This window comes from Melozone crissalis, unplaced genomic scaffold (genome assembly GCF_028551555.1).
Source record: "Melozone crissalis strain CALT ecotype California unplaced genomic scaffold, PUWL_Pcris_2 ptg000035l_1, whole genome shotgun sequence".
Taxonomy (NCBI): domain Eukaryota; kingdom Metazoa; phylum Chordata; class Aves; order Passeriformes; family Passerellidae; genus Melozone; species Melozone crissalis.
In genome coordinates this window covers 1,034,409-1,045,472 of record NW_026535813.1, presented here as the reverse complement: position 1 = coordinate 1,045,472, position 11,064 = coordinate 1,034,409, and positions in this window count along the sequence as shown.

Here is an 11,064-nt window from a genome sequence, read left to right as displayed (position 1 = left end):
AACCTGCTTTTTCAGAGGGCAGTCAAGTTGTCTCTGTCTCTCTGGGAGCCTCTCGGGAACCCCGTCCAGCCCCGAGTCTGCAGACAGCGGGGGAGGCAGCCCCAACACGGCCGACAGTGGGGAAACACTCTCTTGCACCCCGAGGGTACTGAGGGCAGCTAGGCTAGTCACCTTTGCGGCAGAAGAGACACTAGAGACATTGGTAGAAGATAAAGGGCCAACTCTTAGCAGGGGTTAATCCAAGGTTTTATTCTAGGAGTCCCGAAGGAGCCCCTACACCTCAGGGGGCCTCATGCTGAGAACCCCGGCAGATGTGCCAAGGTTACATTTAAAGGGAGGTGGAAACCAAAAGTAGATAACATTTTACTAACCAATAAGTGACCCTAAGGGATGGATACTGGGGGATAGACATTTAGGACAGCGTATGGGGCAAGGCTTGGGGGGCTGACCCCTAGCCTCTGGCTAATCACTTGACGTCCTGGACCAAAGCTTCTAGATGGAGGGGATGGGATGCTGAGTGATTGACAGACAGCCAGGGTGGGGATTTAGGGATGATCTCAGCAAGGGAAAGGGAATACACAGGTAAAGGGAGAGGGGTACAATCTGGGATAAACCATTTGGGAAACATTCAGGGATACAAAAACAAAACTATTACAAAGTATGACAAAGTATAAAAACACACTACAACAGATGACAACACGTCCGATCACCTTGAAGGAACCTCCAAGACATATGCCCAGGGAAAAAAAGATAACCAAGCTTAGAGGAGCCCTGCCTCTGACCATGTAGAAGTGAGGGAAAACTGTGGTTTTTATACTATGTAGATTCGTTAACCTAGCAAATCAGAACCACAAAAATATGAAGCCTTAGTCAACATTGGTGCGCAGTGCACATTAATCCCATTGAGACATGTGGGGGCAGAATCTGTTTCTATTGCTGGCGTGACAAGGAGATCACAAAGATTTTACTTAGGCAGAAGCTGATGTGAGCCTGACTAGAAATTAGTGGAAGAAACACCCTATTGTGACTGGCCCAGAGGCCCCATGCATTTTGGGCATAGACTTCCTCCAAAGTAGATATTTCAAAGACCCAAAGGGACTCAAGTGGGCATTTAAGATAGCAGCTATAGAGACAGAAGGCATCAAGAAATTAAACACTTTGCCTAGACTATCAGAAAACCCATCTACAATAAGACTCCTAAAGGTAGAAGACCAACGAATACCAATTGCCACCTCAACAATGCACTGCCAACAGTACAGAAGAACTCGAAATGCCATAATCCCCATCCACAAAATGATCCATGAGCTAGAGAGCCAAAGGGTAGTCAACAAAACCCACTCACCTTTCAACAACCCTGTCAGGTGAGGGGAAAACTCGGGGCTCAATATGAGTCATCAGCAAGTTCCATTTATTGAAGAGAGCATCAGACACTTATACAGCAAGTAATAAGTTCATGAATATTCTGTAATTTACACCGTCCATTGGCCACACCACAACACCAGCTCTTCCCCATTCCTCAGGGGTTACATCTCTCTTTTCTCATGTCTCTTTCACTATTTGTTATCATACTACAGCTAAGCCCAAGGACACGCTATCTTGCAGGTGCAGGACTTGGAATTAGCCACGGCCTTGTACTTTTGCAATCTCTAGTCAGCTAAAATATCAACACAGCCCCATTTAGCCTATGCGCAAATCTGAAGGAGAATAGAGATTGACTATAGACTATTGTGCCTTGAATGAAATTACTCCACCACTGAGTGCTGCTGTGCCAAACATGCTAGAAACTCCAATACAAGCTAGAATCCAAGGCAGCAAAGTGGTATGCCACTATTAACATTGCGATGCATTTTTCTCCATTCTTTAGCAACAGAATGCAAGCTTCAGTTTGCCTTCACATAGAGAGGAATGCAGTACACCTAAAACCAATTGCCCCAAAAGTAGAAGCACAGTCCCACCATCTGCCATAGACTGATTCAGGCTACACTAAAAAAGAGTGAAGCTCAAAAACATCTACAATACATTGATGACATGATTGTGTAGGAGAACATGACAACAGAAGTATTTAAGAAAAGAGAGAAAATCATCCAAATTCTCCAAGAAGCGGATTTTGCCATCAAGAAGAACAAAATTAAAGAACCTATTGAGAAAACCAATTCCTGGGAGTAAAGTGGCAAGACTGACAGTGTCAGATTCCCACCGATGTCATCAACAAGATCATAACAATGTCTCCACCAACCAACAAAAAAGAAACACAAGCTTTCCTAAGCACCATAGGCTTTTTGAGAATGCATATTCCTAAGTACAGCCAAATTGTAAGCCCTGTCTACCTACTCACCTGTTGCTGTTGAGTAAGAAATGACACAGACTCACCAGAAGGCTGGTTTGCACAGCATCCCGCTTTACTTCGAAAATGTCTCTTTTATACACTGTTCCAATAGAGACAAACCAGATTGGTCAATTAATCAATACATTTCACCTGATTGGCTAATTAACAAAAACACCTTTCTTATAAACAATCTTTGAGAAAAACAGGAAAACAGAGAGTAGGAAAACACCACCTGCAGGTTGTTTATAATAACAAGCTATCGTTGTTTCTCTGCAACTCCCTAAAGTCTCACAAGCCGATTCTGGGAAAACTTATCTAGTTTTTTCGCTCTCTGGCCAGGCTGTCACATCCACAGTCACCCACAAAAAGAACACTTTCCAATAGAGCCCTGAACAACAACAAGCCTTTACCCAAATCAAGCAAGAGATGACTCATACAATAGCCCTTAGCCCAATCAAGACAAAACCAAATATAAAGAACATGTTCTACTCTACAGCTGGGAGCCATGGTCTGTCCTAAAGCCTTTGGCAGGTGCCTTGTAAGACTTGAAGCCAACCACTCTCACCATTGAGTCAGGAACGGGAAGAAAGGCGACACTTGACTCCATACATTTTCAGAGGCAAAAGGCTCCTTTATTACAATCTCACAATATTTATAACCAACATCGTTCATCAGAACCGTAGTAAACCCCATGGAACTAGGTAAAGCTCCATGGAGAATCTGAACAATAGGAATGCTGAGACAGCAGCAGAAGTTCCTGTCTCCCTGACCCCCACCCCATAGTTTATTTCTGTAACCCTATAGGCTATGTCACTTAACCCTTACTATTGGTCAAATCTGGATCCCCCCGAACCCTATAAAGAGGCATACTTTAGCCCATTCGACAGAAGAAGAGCTGTCGCTGGGACCCTTCACAGACTTCCCCAATAAAGCCATCTCTGTGGAACCGCCAGCACGTCTCCTTCTCCTCTCCAGCCGTCTGCTGCAGCCTCAGCCCGGGGGCACCCCTACCTAGCAAGCAAGAGCTGAAACCCTAAGAGAGCTTGCAATCACCAATAGAGCTGATAATCACCATGCTTGCTAGAGGGTAGCCCTGTGGCATCGGCCTCGAGCTAGCTTAGCTTTGGGCACCCTGTCTCCTTGGGGACTGAGCTCCCGAGCTATTTTGCACTGCTTGGTAATAAGACCAGAACAGAGGCTTTATTACAGAACCTGATTAGTTCTTAATCAACACCCTTCACATGATTGGCTAATTAAGGAAACACCCTTTGGTAAACATCTTATGAGAAAACACCTGTTCAAAACACCAGCTGCAAGATTGTTTTAATTCCTTCTCTCAGCCTTCTCAAAACTCCCCAGAACAATTCCTGGGAAAGTTTATCTGTTTCTCTCTCTGATCAGGCTGTCAGTATCCACAGCCCTTTTTGTTTAAAGAGGAAGGCAGCATTTGTAATCCCCTGCAGGGCCCTTTGCAGGAGGGAGAACAAACACAGCTCCAGAGGTTCCCTTAGCAATTTGCCAGTTATCAGTCAGAACCTCGATCGGATGCTGACTTAGAATGGTCAGAGAGATTTCCAACATATACCATCAAATTCTTTACAATCAAGCCTTGTTTTTCCTTCTTACAAGAAATCAACTATGGATTTTAAAAGATCAGTTACTAATTCTAATACAGTAACAAAACATCGTTAGTCTGCTCAAAGAACTGGCAGTCTAACTTGTCAACAGCCCTTTTCCAGAAACAATGAAAAGATAGAATGTTCATTCCCCACTCGTAGAGGGGCCATCTGATTGATGGTCGGCATCTTGATCATCATTCAAAGGTTGTCTGTTGGCCACATTCTGTTTTTGGTGACACAAGCCAGGGCAAACACACCTCACAGGTATTCACCATACCCCAGTGTCTGTGGAAATGCATGCATACCCACGGTCCCAAGTGATAAGGTCGCACGGGCCCTTTCACTTATTAGTGGTTAGGTCCCATATCCAGACTTTCGCTCAAGGCAGATGCATCTCACCTGAAGATTGCAACGAGAGAAAATGATTTGGAATGACAGGATTGTTTGAATTTTGTAGCACTGTAAGATGATTGATTGTATATAGAGCTTTTTCCAATCGACTGTGCCGAGTTTCTCCAGGCATTCCCCTTTTTTGTTTTTCCACAACACACTTTAAAGTGCCATGAGCACATTCAACAATGGCTTGACCAGTTAGAGAATGTGGAACACCAAGTTTGTGTGAGACTCCCCATAAGCACAATAACTGCTGCATCTTCTGTGAGATGTAGACAGGATCATTATCAGTTTTCACAGAAGAAGGTATACCCAGAATTGCAAAAGCCATCCTCCAATGGGCAATCACATCATGACCCTTTTCTCCAGTATGAGCAGATGCCCACATAGCAGAGGAGAAGGTGTCAATAGACACGTGCACATACTTAAGTCGGCCAAATTCGGCAATATGAGTAACATCTGTTTGCCAAAGCTGCAAGGCTTTTAGGCCTCTGGGGTTCACCCCCACTGGCAAAGGTGCAGCAAGTCCATGACAGTCAGCACAAGAACTGACAATGTCACAAGCCTCAGTTGGCGTTAAGTGAAATTGTTTCTGCAGGGTATGTACACTTTGATGGAAAAAATCATGCAACGCTTTGGCTTGCACAATCTTCTCAGGCTGGGGCGCTACCCATGCAGGGTTAGCTAACCTGTCAGCCCTGGAACTACCTTCTGTTATGAAACCTGGTAAATTGGTGTGACTCCAAATGTGCAGGATGTAATACGAATGAACTCGGGTCTGAATCGCACACCACAAAGTTTTCAATAACTGAAACAAAACTGTGTTATTGGCTTCTTTCAGAAGTGAACAATCCAAATGTTTAGTTATGTCTGCGACATAGGCAGAATCAGTGACCAAGTTCAGAGGCACCTGAGAAAATTTCTGGAATGCCATGGAAACAGCCTTCAATTCGACCAATTGGGCTGAGCCTGACTCATGCCTTTCCAGCACTCTAAGCCCTCAGTGTACCTTTTTTTCTCTCAGTATTTTCAGATGCCAGCATCGGGGCGATGACGTGGACGCCGCCACTCCGCCCCTGCCGAGCCCAGATCCACTTGGTTTGTTCCCTTCCTCCAGCTTTTCACGTTAGGAGAGGGAAAGGAAGGAATGCAGGAGAGGGTGAAAAAAATCTACTCCATCCCACAGCGCAGCTCCCTCCTCCCCCCGCTCCCTCCATGGCCACTGTTCCGTGTTGGCAAATGGAAAGGAGGGGCTTTCCAGGGAATATGGAATTTTGCCCTGGATTTGAGGTCCCTGGCACAGCCCGCGCCCGCCCCAGGACAAGCAAGCCACTCCCGCTTTCTCCTTCACCGCCCTCCCCTACCACACAACCGACTTCTCGGCCAACTCCCCGGCGTTCCGCCCATCCCCCACCCCTCCCGGGCATGGAACGAGCCATAGCCCTCCCGGACGCCGCTCCAGAAATGAGAGTGGGACACATGGGGCACTCCAAGGAACGGCGGGGACCCCATGAGGCAAGAAGGGCCCGTCCCAGGGAAAGTGCTGGTCCCAGGAGGATGTTGGCCCCGAGCGGACTCTGGTCATCTTCAGTCTCACTGCGTGTGTCCCGGGGCAGCCTGAAGGAAGCGGCGGGGGGCGGGCCAGCTGGAAGCGGCGAGGTGTGCTGTCGATCTCCCTCAGTGTCATAGTTCGCGTCTCCGAGGGGGGGCGGGCCGGCTGGAGGAACCAAAGTAGTGGAGCTGGTTGCGAGTCCCAAGGCGGGGAAGTCACCAGCAGGCGGTTTGGCGGGGGACCCGCTCATGGCGAGCAGAGAGGAAAACCCAGCCGCTGTTGCGGCTGGGGGCACAGCCACAAGCTGCGGTGTGGAGAAGCCAGCTGCTGTCGGCACAGCCACTGTCGGTGCGGCCTCACACGTGGCGTATGGCACGGACTAAGGTGGTAGAACTGCAAAAGGCATCAAGTCAGCTGATCCACACGCCGCACGGGAGGGGAGGAGGAGACAGTTGTTCCACTTGCGCCGATGAAAGCGGAGGGGCGGAAGAGACCCCCAGCTCCGATCGCGGCATTTACCGACAGTGAAAGCGGTACAGGTGCCTCTGCCGGTGCTTCTTGCGCCTGTGCCACAGAAGAGGGAGGGACAACTGACGGGGGGGTGCGACGTTAGCTGGAACAGAGGAGCACCGGTGGGCAATGGCAATGCAGGAGGGTGTGGCCGGTACATTCGCGTAGGCTCCATAGCTGGCACTGAAGGAGCTGTTGGTCCAGCTGCGTCACTCGCCGGTGGCGGAAGCAGTTCCGCCCCCACCTGTGGTGCAGGGGGAGGAGGAGCCAGTGGCGGAGACAATGGAGCCAGCTGGCTGTAAAAGGGTCGTTCCCTGGCCGGCTGCGATGGAGAGAGCGGGGTTGCCCTGCAGGGCCCGGTGGCTTGTAGAGTAGGGAAAGCTGGCATCGGTGACTGGGGCGAGGCTGGTCGGGAAAAAGACATGCCCGCTGCTGCTTGTGGAGCAGAAATGGGTATCGCCGGCGGCTGGAACAATGCCGACTGTGGCAGAGACGCCCCCGCCGCTGCCTGCAGGGCTGGGGGGGGGGGGGGGGGCGCAAAGACAGCGTGAATGGGGGAGGACGCTCCTCCAGGTCCTATTGGGACATAGCTACCAAAGTTGATTCGCTTTCCCTTGGGGTCCAGCCCCGTATTGCTCTGGAAGGGACTCCCCAAGTCGGTACTAAAAGGGGTGCGATCTTATCTCCCTTGATGGCCCCATACTACAGACAATCTCCTAATGCGTCCCAAGTCTGTGGATCAAATGCAGTTTTCACATCTACTGGGAAGCCATGAGCTTTAGCCCAGTCTAATAAAATGCGGAGGGAGTCTTCTGACACAGCAATCTCCTTATGAGATATCATATTTGTCCCACAGAAAGAATTACATTTTCCTCTACAGAAAGCTGGTTGCCCATGGTAAAGGCAACCCTTCCCAACAGCCTGCAAGCTTACCCCAGGATATAGGCAGTTGCTGTGTTGGAGAAACGGTTCCTTGCCCAGCTCTTAGGCTATTCGGGCCAAAACCCACGGTCCCAAAGGGACAGATCTCCAGGAAGACACAGAGAAAGGTCACTGTTAACTCTCTAGGAGGACAGAAAGTGTCTGATCATGAGGGCACCGGCGGGACGCCACGGGTTTTCCAGCAGAGGGTCTGACGCGTCCCGTCCATCCTGCAATTTCACGAGGGGTCACCAGATGTCACCGTTGAGTCAGGAACGGGAAGAAAGGCAACACTTGACTCCATACATTTTCAGAGGCAAAAGGCTCCTTTATTACAATCTCACAATATTTATAACCAACATCGTTCACCCAGAACCTGATTGGTTCTTAATCAACACCCTTCACATGATTGGCTAATTAAGGAAACACCCTTTGGTAAACATCTTATGAGAAAACACCTGTTCAAAACACCAGCTGCAAGATTGTTTTAATTCCTTCTCTCAGCCTTCTCAAAACTCCCCAGAACAATTCCTGGGAAAGTTTATCTGTTTCTCTCTCTGACCAGGCTGTCAGTATCCATAGACTGCGGAGGATCAAGAATGGGACATCACGCCATGATCAATGTGATCAAGTGAAGCTGATTTATTGCAAAAAGTAAGCTATATTTATACTGCATTCTACTGTTCACACACCTCAAGCTAATGCATGATTGGTTAAGCCCTTCTGTGCATGCGTATTAAGCTTTCAGTTGATTAGTCATTCTTCTTCATGCGTCTCGCTGCACTTTCTTGTTCCGCCTTTACATCCTGCCTTACATCCTGGACTTGTTTACTGCTGAGTGTGCTCTTCCTCTTTCGTGTCCTCAAGGACATTGTGACCTTCTACTCAATTTCTGTGAGGGCTGGATTGTGCATATGTCCATTGTCCTGCAAGAAACCCTCAACAACAGACCACTAAGATTTTAAAGTCAAAGCTACAGAAAGTCTTAGGCTATCTACACTCCAATCAAAAAAAAAAACCAAAAAAAAAAAACCAAAAAAAAACCAGCCTATAAAGAAGTCCAAGCCACCTCAAAAGTAATAGACACTAAACGACAACTCCTCCTGGCACCCTGACTACCGGTGCTAGGGTGGATGTTCAAAGCAAAAATTCCCTCTACCCACTATGCCACCAATGCCACTGTGCTGGTTTAAGTTTGAAACAGGGTAGAAACACAAATTTTGTATAGTGGTTTTGGTTTGCTAATTTAAGGTTTTTCCAATTTTAAGATTTCTCGACTTAATGTACCAAAGATTGTGGTATGTTTTGGTGTTGGCCAATCACCAATGTACTCACTTCCTGTTGTGAGATAGGATTAGGAGAAAGGTAAAGTAGGGTCAAAACTTTAAAAGTGTATAAAGAAAATTTTATTAACAGTAACTAAAAGAAAAAAAAGGAGTAAGGATCAAGACAAACCTTTCCTAACATTTCTCCTCTCCCCTCAACCTTTTTTTTTTCTACTGATAATGTAAAGAAACAAAACTTAAAATTTCCAGTTAGTTTATCACTTTTAAAATAGTCTTTGTTCCGTTCACTTAGGGAGAGCAGTCTTTCTTCTTAATGTTATGGAGACTTCTCCACAAGAGAAAAAACAGTTCTCTTGTGGTTCTCAATTTGGTTACGAATAGCAGCTGCACAGGGAAAATCTGCTATTGTGAAGCCCCTCCTATTTTCTACAAGCCTTCCCATAGTTTGTTTATGGGTTATTGTTGCCTTCTTGTATAAGGCAAGGCGACCTGGTTCTGAGGAAACGACACGGCGACCCACTCTCCAGGGTCGCTTGGGCCAATGAACATGCGGACACCAATATGGTGGACAGTCAAAAGGCGTTTATTACTTCTTCTCGTGGGGTTTTATAGTCTACGGGGTTGTCTACGTCAAAAGGGGGTCTGTCCTTATTATCTATGGTTAGTAAGGAATGGAAAATTACTGGGTAAGGAATGGGAAGTTACTAGCACTACTGTTAGTGGGGCCACACTCCTAGGGTAATCTCTTATCTTAGGGGAACAGGGGGTCCTGCCTTTCCGTGACATTGCGTAATCTTCCGGAGCGCCTGTCCCTATCTACCACATCTCCCCCCCCTTTTTCACAAATGAATGAGGTAGTCATATACATAGGTACTAAAATGAGGTATAAGGTTGTAACTTGACAAGGGAAAGGGGTTTTGGAAAACCTGAGTAAGCTTTTTGCCAGACAAGTTCGGAAAATCTTGTGACTGGCAGTGTTCCTTGGTTGAATTCACAGCAATTGTCATCGGCCTAAGAACAGGATGTTGGTCCGTTCCAGGCGGCTCTGAACGAACGAGACCAGCTTGTTCAGCAGGCATGGTCCGAAGGTAACTGTTAGAAGCAGCATCGCCAATGGACCTATCAGGGCAGAAATCAGAGTGGTTAGCCAAGGTGATTGATTGAACCAGGACTCGTACCAGCCCTGTTGGGCTTCCCTGTCTTTCTGTCTCTGAGCCAGTCGGTTCCGGAGTTCTGCCATGGAGTCTCTCACTACTCCCATGTGGTCTGCATAGAAACAGCACTCCTCTTTCAAGGCGGCACACAGGCCCCCTTGCTGCATGAACAGGAGGTCCAGGCCTCGCCTGTTCTGCAAGACCACTTCTGAGAGTGAGGAGACCGACTTCTCTAGAAAGGAGATGGATTTCTCGATCCTTTGCAGGTCCTCATCAATGGTCTGTTGCAGCTGGGACAGTCCTTGGTGCTGGGTCGCTAGGGCTGAGACACCCGTGGCCGTTCTGGCTGCTCCCAGGCCGAGCAGCATTGCGATAGTTATACCTGTCATTATTTCTCTTTTGTGGATCCGGCTGGGTTCCTCAAGAAGATGGTACACTTCTTCGTCTGAGTGGTACAGGACCCTAGGAACAATCAGAACTTGGACACAGAAGTCGTTAGAGTCATTGAATTTGGGAAGGAACACACAAGGACTCACTCCAGATCGCTGGCAAACCCACATCGCAGATGCGGATGGGACTGCCCACTTATTGTTTTTCCTGTTAGGCTTGACAATTTTGGTGCAGATGTTGCCTCCTCGCTTATCTAGGGTTGCATTGCCAAAGCATCTGCCTCGGCCTGTGACTTGACTCAGGGTGATTCCTTTGCAAGGGGTATCCCATCTGCACTGGTGAGGGGCATCGGCTGAGGAATAACTGAAGGGAGTGTTTAGAGCGACTCCTTCGTAAAAAGGGGGTTTGACATCGTAACAAAGCCAGCAGGATTCGGTTAGGTTAGGGTTAGATTCATTCAGGGATACAAAGGTAGCTTCTAACATACGAAGGATTGGGTGTTTGGTGTGGTGATTTCTTTGAGCACTTTGCCACTACTAAGGTGTCGCATGACCCACCTGAAGGGCCGATGGGGGTAGTGGTCTGGGCTGGCTTGCCCTCTGGCGTCAAGCCCCAACAGCAAAATCACACAGAAACACCCTTGGTGCTTGGATCTCACCCGTGCGGGTCTCTTGGGCGCTGCCTGACGGCTTGGTGGTCTGTCACTTTCGTCTGGAACCGGGATGTACGCGTCACGAGGATGTCCCACGAGCCTGTCCTGTGAACAAAGACTCGCAATTCTCGTCAGTCTCCTTCTGCTCGCTATGAAGGTCCGGTTTAATCGACTTAAGTGGACACCACCTGATTTTGCCGTCCTTTTTGACAGCTGCGTACCCTCGCCCCATGAGCATCAGCCTCCAACCCCGTTCCCACT